This window comes from Amblyomma americanum, chromosome 1, assembly GCF_052857255.1.
Source record: "Amblyomma americanum isolate KBUSLIRL-KWMA chromosome 1, ASM5285725v1, whole genome shotgun sequence".
In the NCBI taxonomy this organism is placed as follows: Eukaryota; Metazoa; Arthropoda; class Arachnida; order Ixodida; family Ixodidae; genus Amblyomma; species Amblyomma americanum.
This window is the reverse complement of record NC_135497.1, coordinates 233878410-233891684: the sequence shown is the minus strand read 5'-3', so window position 1 is coordinate 233891684 and position 13275 is coordinate 233878410. Positions and strand designations below refer to the sequence as shown.

The window sequence follows — 13275 nt, the reverse complement described above, 5'->3', positions numbered from 1 at the left end:
CGCTGACAGCGGGAAACGCCTGACAGTGGTTTGCAGAGGATGGTGGTGTTCCCCGGATTTGTGCAGTACAATAATTTTAGTGACTAAAAGATAGCAGCTTGGAACGGAGATTTTTGAAGCTTATGTAATTCGTCGCTCCGGGGAAAATGCATGCGTAAGTGAATTTCTTTCGGCGTTACTTAGAAGAGATCTGCAGTTCTTTTCTAGTGATTAGGTTTACCTCAGTTCAAAGTAGTCTGCAATGGCTTGAACACGCGTGCCTTGCTTTTAATGTTTTTTAAACTTTGTTATCTCTGACAGTACATTCTTTCGCTGTTTCTGATGCGCACGAAAAAGCACATACCCGTGGACGCGAATTTGAATAAAAACAGTTGTAAGTGACGTTCTGTGATGTGTTTTCTTTTCCTTGTCTCACCCCTGTTCATTGAGCCGAGGCACGTTTTCAATATGAATCACCAACTGGTCTACAACACAACCTTGCTAAGCATATACAGCGACATTAAGGTATCATTGCGATCTTGGCGGTAAGTGCAGATTAAACTTAGCTCCTATTCTACGGCTTTATTGCAGCCGTCTGCGATGCGACGCAAGTGCAAAGAAAGTAATGAAGAAGAAGAAGAAGGTGATGATGATGATGATGATGATGATGATGATAGATTTTTATGGCGCAAATGCGTCTATGGCCAAAGAGCGCCATGGCGGAAGGTATTTTCTGACTACTCAAAGTGGAGTCAAAAACCTATTTTCCAAGCATTTCAGTCCTTACCAGCCGAGCACCAGGCCAGGGGAAAGCTTGTATTCATTGTATCACCGGTGGGTACGCGGCGGCACTGGGGATCGAACTCCGCACCTCCCGCATGCGAGGCGGATGCTCAAGAAAGTATTGAAGGATGTTTTAAAAGCAGTCGGCAACGAAGTGAGCGCTCTTGTTAAACAGCACACACATAGTAATTACATAGCAAGCAATAGGCGGCAAAATTTATAATCATTGTGAGAAGTAAGTCATCCGCAAGCCGTACAAATGGTGTAGAGGATGACAGCGTCAATAGCAGAGCGGGAGACGCCGTATGAGGGGTAATACCTTCTCGGCGCATAGAAATAATATCGGTAAGAATCGTGTAACATGCGCTCTAGAATGCACTGCAGAAGTGTGTCCGAAGTAATTAGTTTGTTAGAGGCAATGAAGCGTCAAGCAAAATGACGCTTTCACCTTTTATCCGTGCCCAGACGAACGAAGCGACATTCAGTGCTTGTAGCTAATTGGCTTTGTCTAATTCAGCGCAGCGTGAAGCCCTACAATGGCAGGATCTTGCATGTGCGCGTACTTCGGATTTTTACAGATTTCTATTTGAGGGAACCCACTACGTAAAAGTGCCATAAACTTCACCCCTCTGAGGACGTTGATTAATCTGACATGGACACTAAAAGCTGGAAAATAGGCTTATGCTACCTCACACTGCCGCGACCTACAAGCCAGATGGGTAAGTCAAGTCGAGCGGAAACATCAAGTTTTAGAGCATATGCTGTGAGTTGATCAAACCGCGTCATCTAGGTCGAGGCGATGTCCTCATCGCGCACAGCTGCGAAGATGGCCTGCCCGCACCTGCCTTTCACAGCGGGGCACGCGCAGGCTCGCACAGGCTGGATTCCTCCGTCCAACTCGACGCTACCACGACTACCATCTCACAATGGCGACGTAAGCGACTGAAAGAGGAGGTCGTGCTCGAGTCTCTCTGTGTTATAGGCATTACTGAGCAAGAACAGCGTGCGAATAAAGGCGCCGAACATGCGGTAGCCAGTAGCGGAAAATGGGCAGATTAATGGCTACTAAATTGGTTGGCATGAGGTGACGTCAGTGCTCCAGAATAAACCGCTTGCGTAGCATTGGCTCTCTCAGATGCGATAGGAAAGCCAACGGTAACAGACCCCGCTGCTTTTCAAACGTGACGCCTCTATGTGTCGCTGAATATGCGTTATTTTGCCGTAATCATGGCGTTAATTTTCTGACGCCGATTTCAAGTAAATTAAGGGCTTCGAGCTTTGAAGTCTTCGGAACTGAGGTGTGGACTTCTCTCATTTCAAGACAAATCCGTAAAGGTCTGAAATACCGGTCACATATAGCGAGAGCAAAGATACCCCTGTGTTGGCACTTACCAATACGCTCAAATTAGACCCAGACAGCGGCCCACAAACTGCCGACTTTTTTATCTGCGTCTGTAAGTTAAGAGCAAAGTTGTAGGCTTCCGCTGTATTTGAAAACTGCCACTCCACCCCTCCCCCTATCCGTTATAAGTATCCTCTTTCCCAACAACGGGAAAACCTCCTTTCTTCAAGAACTAATTCTGGGCATTCTTCGGATTCGCGTACGCCGAGAGACTTCCCGGTACGCTCAAATCGCAGCCTATAAAACTGCTCAGACGTTCCAATTCAAACTCTGACTGGAGTCGGAAAAACTACAGGGCTCACTTGTACGGCGTGGTTAATCTCATCCCCGGCAGACGTCCGAGCCACGCCGCTCAGGTCGTTTATTCGTTTATTCGTTCTTCGTAATTTTGATGCCGCGGCTTTGCGCAGCCGTTTCAGAGGACACACCACGGCGCGTACAGATTGGTCCAAAGAGGCGTTCCTACCGCCTGCCGAGTTAACAGATCCCCACTTCGAAATGTGTATTTACGCTGTGGTGCCGCAGGAAATGAAGTTTTAAAGCTTAGCGAGGAGAGTGTGCTCCGGAAGAGAAGGAGAGGGAACACATCTGGCAAAGAACCTCAAGCGGCAACGCGGAAGCTTTCGCGCCCAGAAGTTTTAAGAAAGCAAAAAAGTATAGGGTGGGCGAATGCAGTGACCAAAGGGACGCCGCGTAGGGTGGACCCTTTGTGCTCAGTAATAAATGCCCAGCCGCCGAAGCTTGCACGTGCGAACGCGAGTTTGAGGCCGTAATCGAAAGTGACCGAGCCGACAACACGCACCCTAATTGAGCGTGCCGACGTGCACTATATATATATATATATATATATATATATATATATATATATATATATATATATATATATATATATATATATATATATATATATATATATATATATATATATATATATATATATATATATATATATATATATCCGGTCCAACGTTGTATATATATAAGGCAGTGGAGCGAAGAACCCCTCAAGTCCTAGTTGCATACGCTGGCCGAACCAACGCATCGTTGGACCGGACCGCGCCAAGTGTGGGGCTAGCGTTAGAAAACGGGTCTGACGTATTGCTTATATATCTAACGCGACGCGGATGGCAACGTCGTTTCACAACTGTGTTAATGGGGGGCAGAGAATGCGGTTAGGAACGCGGGTTACTTTTAGAGCACTTCTGGGATTAACCCGAGGCAAAGTTAACTCGCACGCAGAAACTGACTTTGCGGAGGGAACTCTGTCGGCGCTAGAGGAATGAAGTGAAGAGATTGATGGAGAAAGACAAAAGTGGGTTTCGGTTTCTGGCTGTTAGAGAGGAAGAGTCTGGTCTCTGAATATATGCATTCGAAGTTCTAGGCGAGGGTTGAATAAACTGCCCGGTTTTAAGAAATATTAAGCGCATTCTCTAACAGCAGCACATTAAGGCTCATTGACGGTGGGTGATCGCTGCAGGATTTGTGCGTCTTGCACTTTGTGAGAGTGGCTTACAGCGCTTGTCGTGATAAGAGACTTTTCTTGGACTCATGTTGTGAAAGACACGACAAAAGCGACTGAATGTTTTTCTTCAGAAACTTGCTTCGCAAAAAGGATAATGAAAGAGGTTGCTATAGGTCGTGCTAGGACATGATTAATGACGACCGAGCAAAAAATGGTTTAATGGATCGTGGTACGTTGCGCGTGCTTTGATAGCCCCAAGGCGGCCGCGCCCTTCGATATCACCTTGCTCACTGTGGAGGGGAAATGTTGGGCTTTAGAAAGGAAGCTGACGATGCGAGTCCATGCTGTCGAACCCGAGACCAAAAGAGAACCATCGGCGGCACACTGGTCGCCTCGGTTATCCGGCGAAGGCGGCGAGAAATGGGAGGCACGCGTCTTCCGGTGACTACGGGCATAGGCCAGGGGAAGAAGTGCACGCCGCATAACGAGGGTTTGCGGGACGGGGGAAGGGGGACATGCTTACGTGAGCTCAGGGTCATGTTTCGCAACTCGTCGGGAGAAGTGCCGGTCAAGGCTGCGGGAAAGATGATTGGGTCCACCTGTAGATCCATCCTTTGAATGGAAGGAAACAGAAAGGCAAAATCAGCCCAGGTATTGCGATGAGGCTCGAATACAGCTCCAAGCCACGAAAGACTACACAGGAAGATGCAGCGACTTTTGTGCGATATGATGCCTATGGACTAAGTAAAAAGATGTGACCATGATTACCGTTCTTGGTTCTTGGTGGGGTTGTTGTTCGTCAAAAAGTATGGAACGTAGCCTTTCCGCACCGTTCGCAAGTACGACGCACGCAGGTGTAACTCACTCAAGGCAGCACCTGCGAACACCGCTGGCAAGGTGCCACCTGTCCAATCGGAGCCACTCTACCTTGCGATTCATCATTCGTCCTTCCCACTTTCCTCCTCATCCTTTTCGAATCGTTAACGATGGTGCCACTCCACGGATTGAACGGGCCATAAGCAGCTGCGTTCTAAAAGCACCGGCGGCAAAGAAAGTAAAGCATCTGGTGTGCGGTCGGGTCTGTGCAGTTCACGCGGCCAGGCCTCAATGTGGCGGCGGGCTTTTGTAGTGTTGGGCATTTGCTTAAGACACTGCTCGTTTTATTGCTGTCAAGACCTGGCGCAGTAACGCGCCATAAGTACGCCAAAAATGAAGGTTTATAAACACTATCACAGTGAGCTGTGGTATGCGGCAGGGGTACTACCTGTTCTTCCGGAAACAAAGAAAAAACAAAGAATCCCATCTATTCCAATGACAACGAAGGTAACACGAAGCACGCGCTGCTTACACGGGTTGGTCACTTGACGATTTTAATATCTACCCAATCGGAGCCGCCGCCGCCCTTGCGCAATCCCACTTCCACAACTCAACCTCACCCCCTTGCCTCCTCTGATTTCCTTCCCGCTCTCTTGCCGTTACACCACCTTACCCAACGCTGCTCCACCCAGGAATGGGCGCTTAACAGCTGCGCTGTAAAAGACTAGATTACTAGTGGCGGATCACTAGAGGTGGACAAAGAATGGTTATAGGAAAGCTAAATGAATAGAAGTGTCTATTTCATTCGAAAGCTGCAATCACAAATCCAAGCCGGATACTCGTCTAAGGCTCAAGAATGCATGTATGTCGTGGCAAAAGAAAAAAAAAACTTGAGTTTTCAAGAGAATCGTTTTTTGTTATTAACATAAACGGATGTAGAGCCTAGTTATTCAACTTCAACCGTGTGCTACTTGGCTACTTATAGAAAAAAAAAAGGCAAAAGGGGAGGTGAACGGGCAAGAAAGCAGATGGGCCACTTTGACATTGAATAGAAATGTTATATTACCAAGGTAAAATAATTCGTTGCCAGTTACTTCACCAATGTGGTTTTAAGAACACTGCTAAGCTCTATTTTCTCACAATGACATTTGCCTTGTTATATGTAGCAGAAGAAAAACGAGCAGCCCTTGTGCCGAGAAAATCTGATACCGCAAAAATGCTCCCATAAGCGTCCTGTTCGTTCCTGGACTATTTCGAAGGATACTGAGTACAACTTCATCCAATTATTGCTCTAAGTAATAGTTTATTCTTTGGCACTTTCTGGGGTATGTTCACGTTTGTCTTGGCAGCTAAAGAACTATTGATCGCCGAGAAGATTGCATTTAAAAATCTTTCCGCCAGTAGAATAAAAATTTGTCACGCCGTTACCGAAAGGGACGGGTTAACACCGTTCGGAAGTGATTGGCGGGGTATAGCGCAGCTCCTGAGATCCGCGCGAAAACATCGCTGTCAACGCACGCATTTTACCTGCGAAATCGGCTGGCGATGGTGATGCGTGTATGTCGTTTATTGGTCCTTCCTAGCTTGCGATGAAATTTGTATCTTTGAGATTAGAGTGCGATACCCTGTCGATACTGGCCAACTTCAATTTTTCCTCAGCATTCCTTTATTGCAACATGTTTGCTGGGCTGCGCCGCAATGCCTAAAAATTAGGCGCACAGAAAAGCGCAACAAAATTCACCTTGACTTTATCTGCACGGCTCATCATTCTTCAATAAACTTTTACACTTCTACTACTACGTTATCAAGCAGTACGGTCTGAACAAGGAGAGCGCACAACATGACAATGCCATGCTGCTGTTCGGCAGCAGCGCCCGTTCTGTGTTTTTTGTTTCTTCTTGACCTCGTTCCGCTGCGCTGTGTCAATCTATGTCGTAAAAAGTATGCACCAACTAGCCCACACCAGAATCCTCTTATTACGGCAACAGAACAGTGTCCCTTTAGTATAGCTGGGGCAGAATACACAAAAAATATGAGTTGAGCTCCATTAAAATTCATTTTGATGCTTCTATGAGTCCGCTAACGCTCACTTTTTAACAACCTTTGCAGTTCCAAAGCTGCATAAAAAACGACCTTGATTGAGGTTGAAGAAAATATGCTCTCGTCCTTCTTACAATCTGCGTGGAGTGCGAACAGCACTAGACATGCTACAGCCCCTGTACTGCCCCGCTTATGCGCCAGTCAAACGAGACCAAACGCAAGAAAGTAGAACGACAAGAAAAATTGCTGAGTTACTGGACGGAAGTAAGTAAGAATGGCGCAGACACTGATGTCCTCTTGGTTCAAGCGCTGTTTTGAGGGTATTGTAGCCAGGTACGAGCGAGCCGAACTTTCATTCAACATCAGTTAGTTAACCAGGAAGGTTGGAAATCGCTGCAGGCGCTATTACAATCGCAATTTTTAAGTTTCGAATGAAAAAAGAAGCCTGTCATCATGCACCGCCATCCGCAAGCAATACGGACGGTTCTCCGTCAGATTGAAGCCTCTGCTTCGTATGCTGTATCGCACTCACTGCATAACATACAGGCCTGGTCAGGCACCAATGTATTGGGAAGCCAGGACCATTGCCAGTGGAGCAAAAAAATCTACAAGAAAACGGTACGAAACGTTACAGAGTACTGCCACAGGTCTCTCAAGGCTCATAATTGCACGAAACGCTTCGTATCTTGTGGGACCACGCTATCGCTCAGGCGGAATGTGAGAGGGCAATAAAGACGACGACTGGGTCTTTCCATAAGATGCTTTTTAGTAGCCAAAAAAGATGTGCAGAGGCGCTACTGTTGGTGGGAAAAGTTGCATTCATGACGACCGCTCAAGCTCAAGAAAAAAGGTATCTCTGGCGCCACTGGCATTTCCAGAGAAGCACAAACCCACGGGGAACCATTATTTTCATTCCCAATAGCGGCTTTCACACAAAATTTACGCGATGTTCGTGTTTCGAGGGGTTTAATCAATGACTTTGAGTCTGTTAAAGCCATGACAGGTTGTAAATCGTGTAAAAAGAATGAAGGAGTTAGTTTAGCAGAGTGTGCTTAACCACACGGACTTGGCTGATGTAAAAGCAAGCATCCATTGCATGCTCCCTGCCGGAGAAAAGTAGTAGTGGGGGTGCGGCATAACGGAGATCATGCGTGTTAAAAGCAGCGCAGATAAGTAAGGCTGGAGGGAATCGGTCATCAAAACGGTCCAGGAAAGATCTAAGTGGAATCGGCTCCTGGGCGCACGTTTACGAAGGCTATACTTTGATCTTTGGCTGCCTCATTTCCAAGTAAGCGGTGACGTTCGTTACGTATATAGAGTTAGTGAAAATTCCGCGACTTTAGTTTACTATCATCCTGGAGTGTAGCTAGCGACAAGAACGCGTTCGCAAGAGTCAGCTGACGAAGAACCTTGGCTAATGGGGGTAAACAATGTCAAAAGTGGCTCCTGTGCATGACGCCGTAGAGAAGGTGGACGAATAAAAAGAAAAACAGCGGCTCTTAAGCCCAAGGAAGGAACGTCGCCAAGCGGAGCCATGGATGTGCACTTATATTGGTGCATGATTTATACTGTTGTTGTTAGTCAGCCGCAGTAGGTTTTTTTTTAAACCTCGTACTTCATATCGGATGCTTCACCCGAGATATTCGCGGTGTTTTATCACAAGGGTTGTTTTTGCTATTACCCTGCATAATCTTTCGAGGGTGACAGAAATTGCGAGTTTGGCCGACTATTACGGTACTTAATTTAAGGACTTGGTAAATACTAGGTACTAATGAAGTGAGTAACGCGAGACTGGAAAGGCGTCAAGTCGAAATGTTTTCAGTCGCAGGCTCTGTTTTGGTTCAGCGACAACGATCCATTTTCCGGGCAGTCTCAGTTTGAAAAAAAAGAAATAGCGATTCATACGTGCTCGAACCGGTCCTTATCTATGTGTAATACAAAAGCATTACTCACTGGTGAAAAACAATGCAGTTTTTTATCAAGAAGATAGATGATAAAAGGCAGCGATATTGAAACTTGAAACGGAGCAATGATAGGTAGTATGCCTTGTGATGTGCTTGAGGACATGTGACGACCACGCGTGAAAAAATTTTCATGCTGCGCCTCTGAAAACGCGTTCAAATTTCATCTCAGTTCAAGAAAAAGGATCGCGCTGCACTCGGCTGTGAGTAGCGTTTAGTAGCAATTACTAGTCTCGCGCTTAGCGCTCTCCCTGTCTTGTTACTGAGGGTTGCGATGATTTCTTGAAACTCTTCACCCAACCATGTCGTCGACCGTGATGTGGCTGAGCCAAGGACAGCAGGCAGGGCAGATCGAGGTACGCAACACCAAAACGAAAAAATTTTTGCTCTTTGCTTTAGCCAGCACGCGCCACAATGATAGGTTGAGATGCCAAAATCAAGTTTTGGTACCAGTTTTGCGTCGAGAACACCACAGGCACGCACTGTGCTGCCGTATTCGTTGTTCCTACACGAGCGAAGGTATTTCGAACCGGTCTCAAGGGAATGAATTAAAAACAGTGCGACATAGACAAGGACGGCGACAAACGAGAAGTTCTGGCCCGTGTCTGGGTTCCTCGTTGTCGTCGTCTTTTTTGCGTTGCTTTTAATCCCGTGACGATTAACCAACTACCTCAGAGCAAGACATTAATCGATCTCAGGAGGTCTCCAGCTAATTTACCGGCTTGTTCAGGAAGTGAATCTTGCAATCAGTCGCCAAATGGTTTTCTTTCCGATGTGCAAGAAGACCCTACTGGAATCGCGGGCCTGAAACAACTTGAAGACCCGCCGCGGTGGCTCAGTGGTTATGACGCTCGGCTGCTGACACGAAAGACGCGAGTTCGACCCCGGCCACGGCGGACGAATTTCGATGGAGGAGAAATGCTAGAGGCCGTGTACTATGCGGTGTTTGTGCACGTTAAAGAAAGTAACACAAAGAGATGCCCTGAACAGCAGTTTTGTCACTGTGTTAGAGTCCGTCATTTCCGATGGCATTAAAACATTCAAACTCAATGTCGAAGCTGTTGTGTTGCTTGGGTCAACTCAGTGGGCTGCCACCCTTTGGCTGCATCGTTTCACAGAACATCGCCTCGGAGACTGTAATGTTAGAAACATTTTTCGCGATCCTGAACACTTTTTTGTTTTTCATCCAAATTCGCCCTCCGAAGAAGGAAGCCTATCTGCGTCACTGGCTGCATTCCAGACCCTTTTTACTGCTCCATAAAAACAACCCGCAGTGAAAACTCCTCTCCCTTTCTTCGGCCCTCGCGAAGCCGCGAGTTCTTTATCTGGCTTGCACTTTTTTTTTTGAACACCCCTTTCCACTCCTAATTCTCTTCGCCACATTCTTTATTGTTCTGTTCTTTTTAAACAGAAGCGTCGTTCCGGCCCTTCCATCCTCGTATCGCATCCATCTGGGGGCGCCGGCATTTGGCCGTTGTATGTCGATGCAAAATGCCTCCCAGCGGCAGTAATGGTGTGCGACACACTCTGCGGGCGTTCGCTTGGTCGTCCGGACGTCGCAGCCTGTGAATCTATGGCACAGTGCCAGCGTTGGCGGCTGACGTATATCCCACTTCTTCCTCTGCCCTTTCTGGTATCACCACAGCCTCTCCTCTCCCACATCATTGCCGTTTATACCATAGGGCTTAACGCGCCTTTATTTTGATGCTCTGTACTCTTGTGCCCGCGCCAGCCGCTTACCCACCCACTGCTTTTGTGTCATTTCCTGCTATATTTTTTGTTTATGCACGAGATACCAAAATGTGAAACGTTGTTCTTTTCGTTACTTTTGATTCCTGTGTCTGCCGCATGAGCAGCCAACGTGCATTGTTCCTCCTTTACAAGGTCACCTTCCCTGCGTAATATTTACGCGATCAGTAATTATTCCTTAGCACACATTTATTGCCTAAATAATCATATGAACTGAACCCTATAAAGCGCGCCACATTTCCTGCCGACGAATTCTGAAGCGCCCTCCTCAGTTCTGATGCCCCGTCGTCCACCATTGCTTCTTACGCCTATGTGTAATGCGTTTGAATCGACGAATGAGCTGGCGCGGCTTTAACCATTGTGCGCAGAGTATGAGCGCTGCGCGGTGAAGGAAATGCTTAATGTTGGTTCGATTTCTCAGCGAAAAGTCGGCGCCTGACTTCGGACAGAAGTTGAATGCATATTCAGTTCGGCGGAGACGCGCGGGGCATCAGTTATGCCCCGAGTAATTTTGCCCCCATTTGGTTCCTTATCAAGCGGTGTAGCAAAACGTCCAAACGCTGGCGCTAACGAAAGAAACGCTACACGCATGCCCACATCTCTTCTTTAATGGACAAACGTTCAGGGTACGTGCCAGTGTTCAATCATGCATGCACAGCGGGTAAAATCACAGAAGAAAGTGTAATCAAACTCGGGCCTTTCGCCTTCCACACAGTATGCATCAAGAATTGATGGCATCGGCAAAAGAAGGAATGCAGTGTGGAAGATAATTAAGGTCTGCGTAAAAGAGGCAGTCCGAGCTCCTAGAAAATCCGGTTAGTATTTTTTTTGCGGAATTTGAAAAATGAGGCCGCCTAGCATTGAGGCGTGCCACAGCGGAAGCATCTAGACAAATTCTGATCTACGAGCGGATCTTTAACGTGCGTACCAGTTCAAAAAGAAGGCTTTTTTTTCGCGTTTTGCCCATCTCAGAATGTGGCTTCCGTGGAGGAATCTGGGTGCATGGACGTGTTTCCGGGAGTGGAATGCCAGTGGAACCAAGCCACCACAATGAGTACCTGCACTGACGTTTCCGTTACAATTAGAATGCAGCCTTCGGTATCTGCGGTACACAGTCATGGGCCCAGTCTGAAGAAATACCTCAGTGCTCCGTTCTGCTTGATGTATAAGTTTTATAAACAGCACTGCGCGTGGATTGAGGAAAAAAAAACATACTTAGATATTCGAGATGACTTGGTAATGTACTCGAGAATCTCTAGAATCTTTAGTTGAAAGGCCGTTAGTGCACTGAAAATGGCACTGTATTTTGTGTTCCACTAGTTCATCCAGCCTAAACTTAAAAAAGATTACACATGTAAGCACCTAATATAAAAACATCCAAAAATTACCTGGGCAGTTTTGTTTCTGCGTCAATTATGGTCAAGTTACAGTCATGGACGGGATGCAGATGGGTTTACGGGATGCGGAAAAAATTAGTCCTGCGTGGTCACATGCGGGACATAGGCTTAAACTAATGGAACTCCCTTGTTTGCGAGAAAACGCGGGAATAAGTTGCTTTCCGCGAGCCTGCACCCGGCAAACTTTTGTCCATGACTGCAGATGTTAGTTATTTGAAGCACTTGGCGGCCTCTCCGTACTCAATGTCTTTATTTCAACTCGCACCTCAGCATTCATATCACGTAATGGATGGATGGATGGATGGATGGATGGATGGATGGATGGATGGATGGATGGATGGATGGACGGACGGACGGACGGACGGACGGACGGACGGACGGACGGACGGACGGACGGACGGATGGATGAATGGAGTAAACTTAATTTAATGCTTGAAGTTCGAAATATGTTGGTTACTCTAAGGTGGAAGCAAAAAAAGACACACAGAGAGGAGACAAGAAACGAGGCTGCGTGTCAGTTATGTGTGTCGTTTTTTACTGCGCTAGCACTAGATGCCTCTCTAGCGAAAAAGCCATATCCTGTCTTGAGGTGAAGCCTCCGCCTGTCATCTGCACTCTAAACACGAATACGCCTATGTGGGTGTAAAAAGAAAGGGAGGACAACTTACTCCCCTTTCACTCTTTGTTTAGAGTGTGCCATCTGCCACGGATGGCAGCTGGAATGCGAGGGCACTAGGCTGGTGACTAGCGGAGAGTCCGTAATCTGTTCTTGTGAAGCACCATCTGCCAGCGTCTACCTGCCACGGTTCGCAGGTGGCGTAGTGAGGGGATAGAAATAGGAGAGGGTAATGCAAGTGGCAGAGGGAAGAGGAAGAGAGGGTGACAGGCGACGGGTTGAGGGTGTCAAAGTGGAGAATGGTGAACATCCTCTTTATTTTCGTGCGCTAGCACTAGGTGGGTCACTAGTGAAAAGGCTGTTAGGTGTCCTGGTGAAGTTGGTGGTGTCCTGGTGAAGGAGGAAAACCGCCTTCGCGGCAGCTACAACCACGTCAAAAGCATGAAACGCGTGCACACCAGCGGCAGCCAAGTGGAATGAAGAGTATTGTGCCTGCTGAGGTCTAGTGCAAAGGAGGCAAAAAGGTTTCGAGGCAGCTGTAGTCAAATGAAAAGGCAGAAACCGCCTAGCGCCAGCTGCCGCTTGCATTATCTGTAAAGCCATAATAAGTAATCTACGCGAAGGGTACATACATATTATGCTAGCGCACCTATGTCGCATGTAGTTTAACGAAGTAAATCGGGGGTTAAATTTTTGTTGCCTGTTGTTATGTTTGCGCTACGAACCAACCAGGTGAGATACAAATCCTTCTGCAGCATGTTTTCGTTCAGCTATGCGGTTTTCAGCTTGGCACCTGCCTTCGGGACAGCTTCGTTCGTTCGTGATAATGTCTGCACTCTTGTGGGCCTTTTTGCACCTACATGTATACCAAATAGCGATGCGCGTTGTCACGCTTTGAGGGCTGCCCATGTTCAGCCGTTAGGCTTGCCGATACGAAGGCAATGCCGCTTTTCAACGTTAAAGATATTTGTGCTCCAGAAGAAGCATTGAATAGGGTGTAAACGCTGGTAAAATACACGGTAGAACACTTTAAATACAAAAATACGATGAATTTCACACCTGCTAGGCAA

General features: G+C 47.0%; 1 long non-coding RNA gene across 1 annotated transcript in view; it reads left to right on the top strand.

Annotated features, from left to right (window-relative positions):
• The first annotated feature begins 8538 nt into the window (after window positions 1-8538).
• Window positions 8539-13275, top strand: part of LOC144095700 (uncharacterized) — a 301198-nt gene continuing 296461 nt past the window's right edge. The window contains exon 1 of the long non-coding RNA XR_013306747.1: window positions 8539-8646. This is a non-coding gene — a long non-coding RNA (uncharacterized LOC144095700). The remainder of the gene's footprint in view (window positions 8647-13275) is intronic.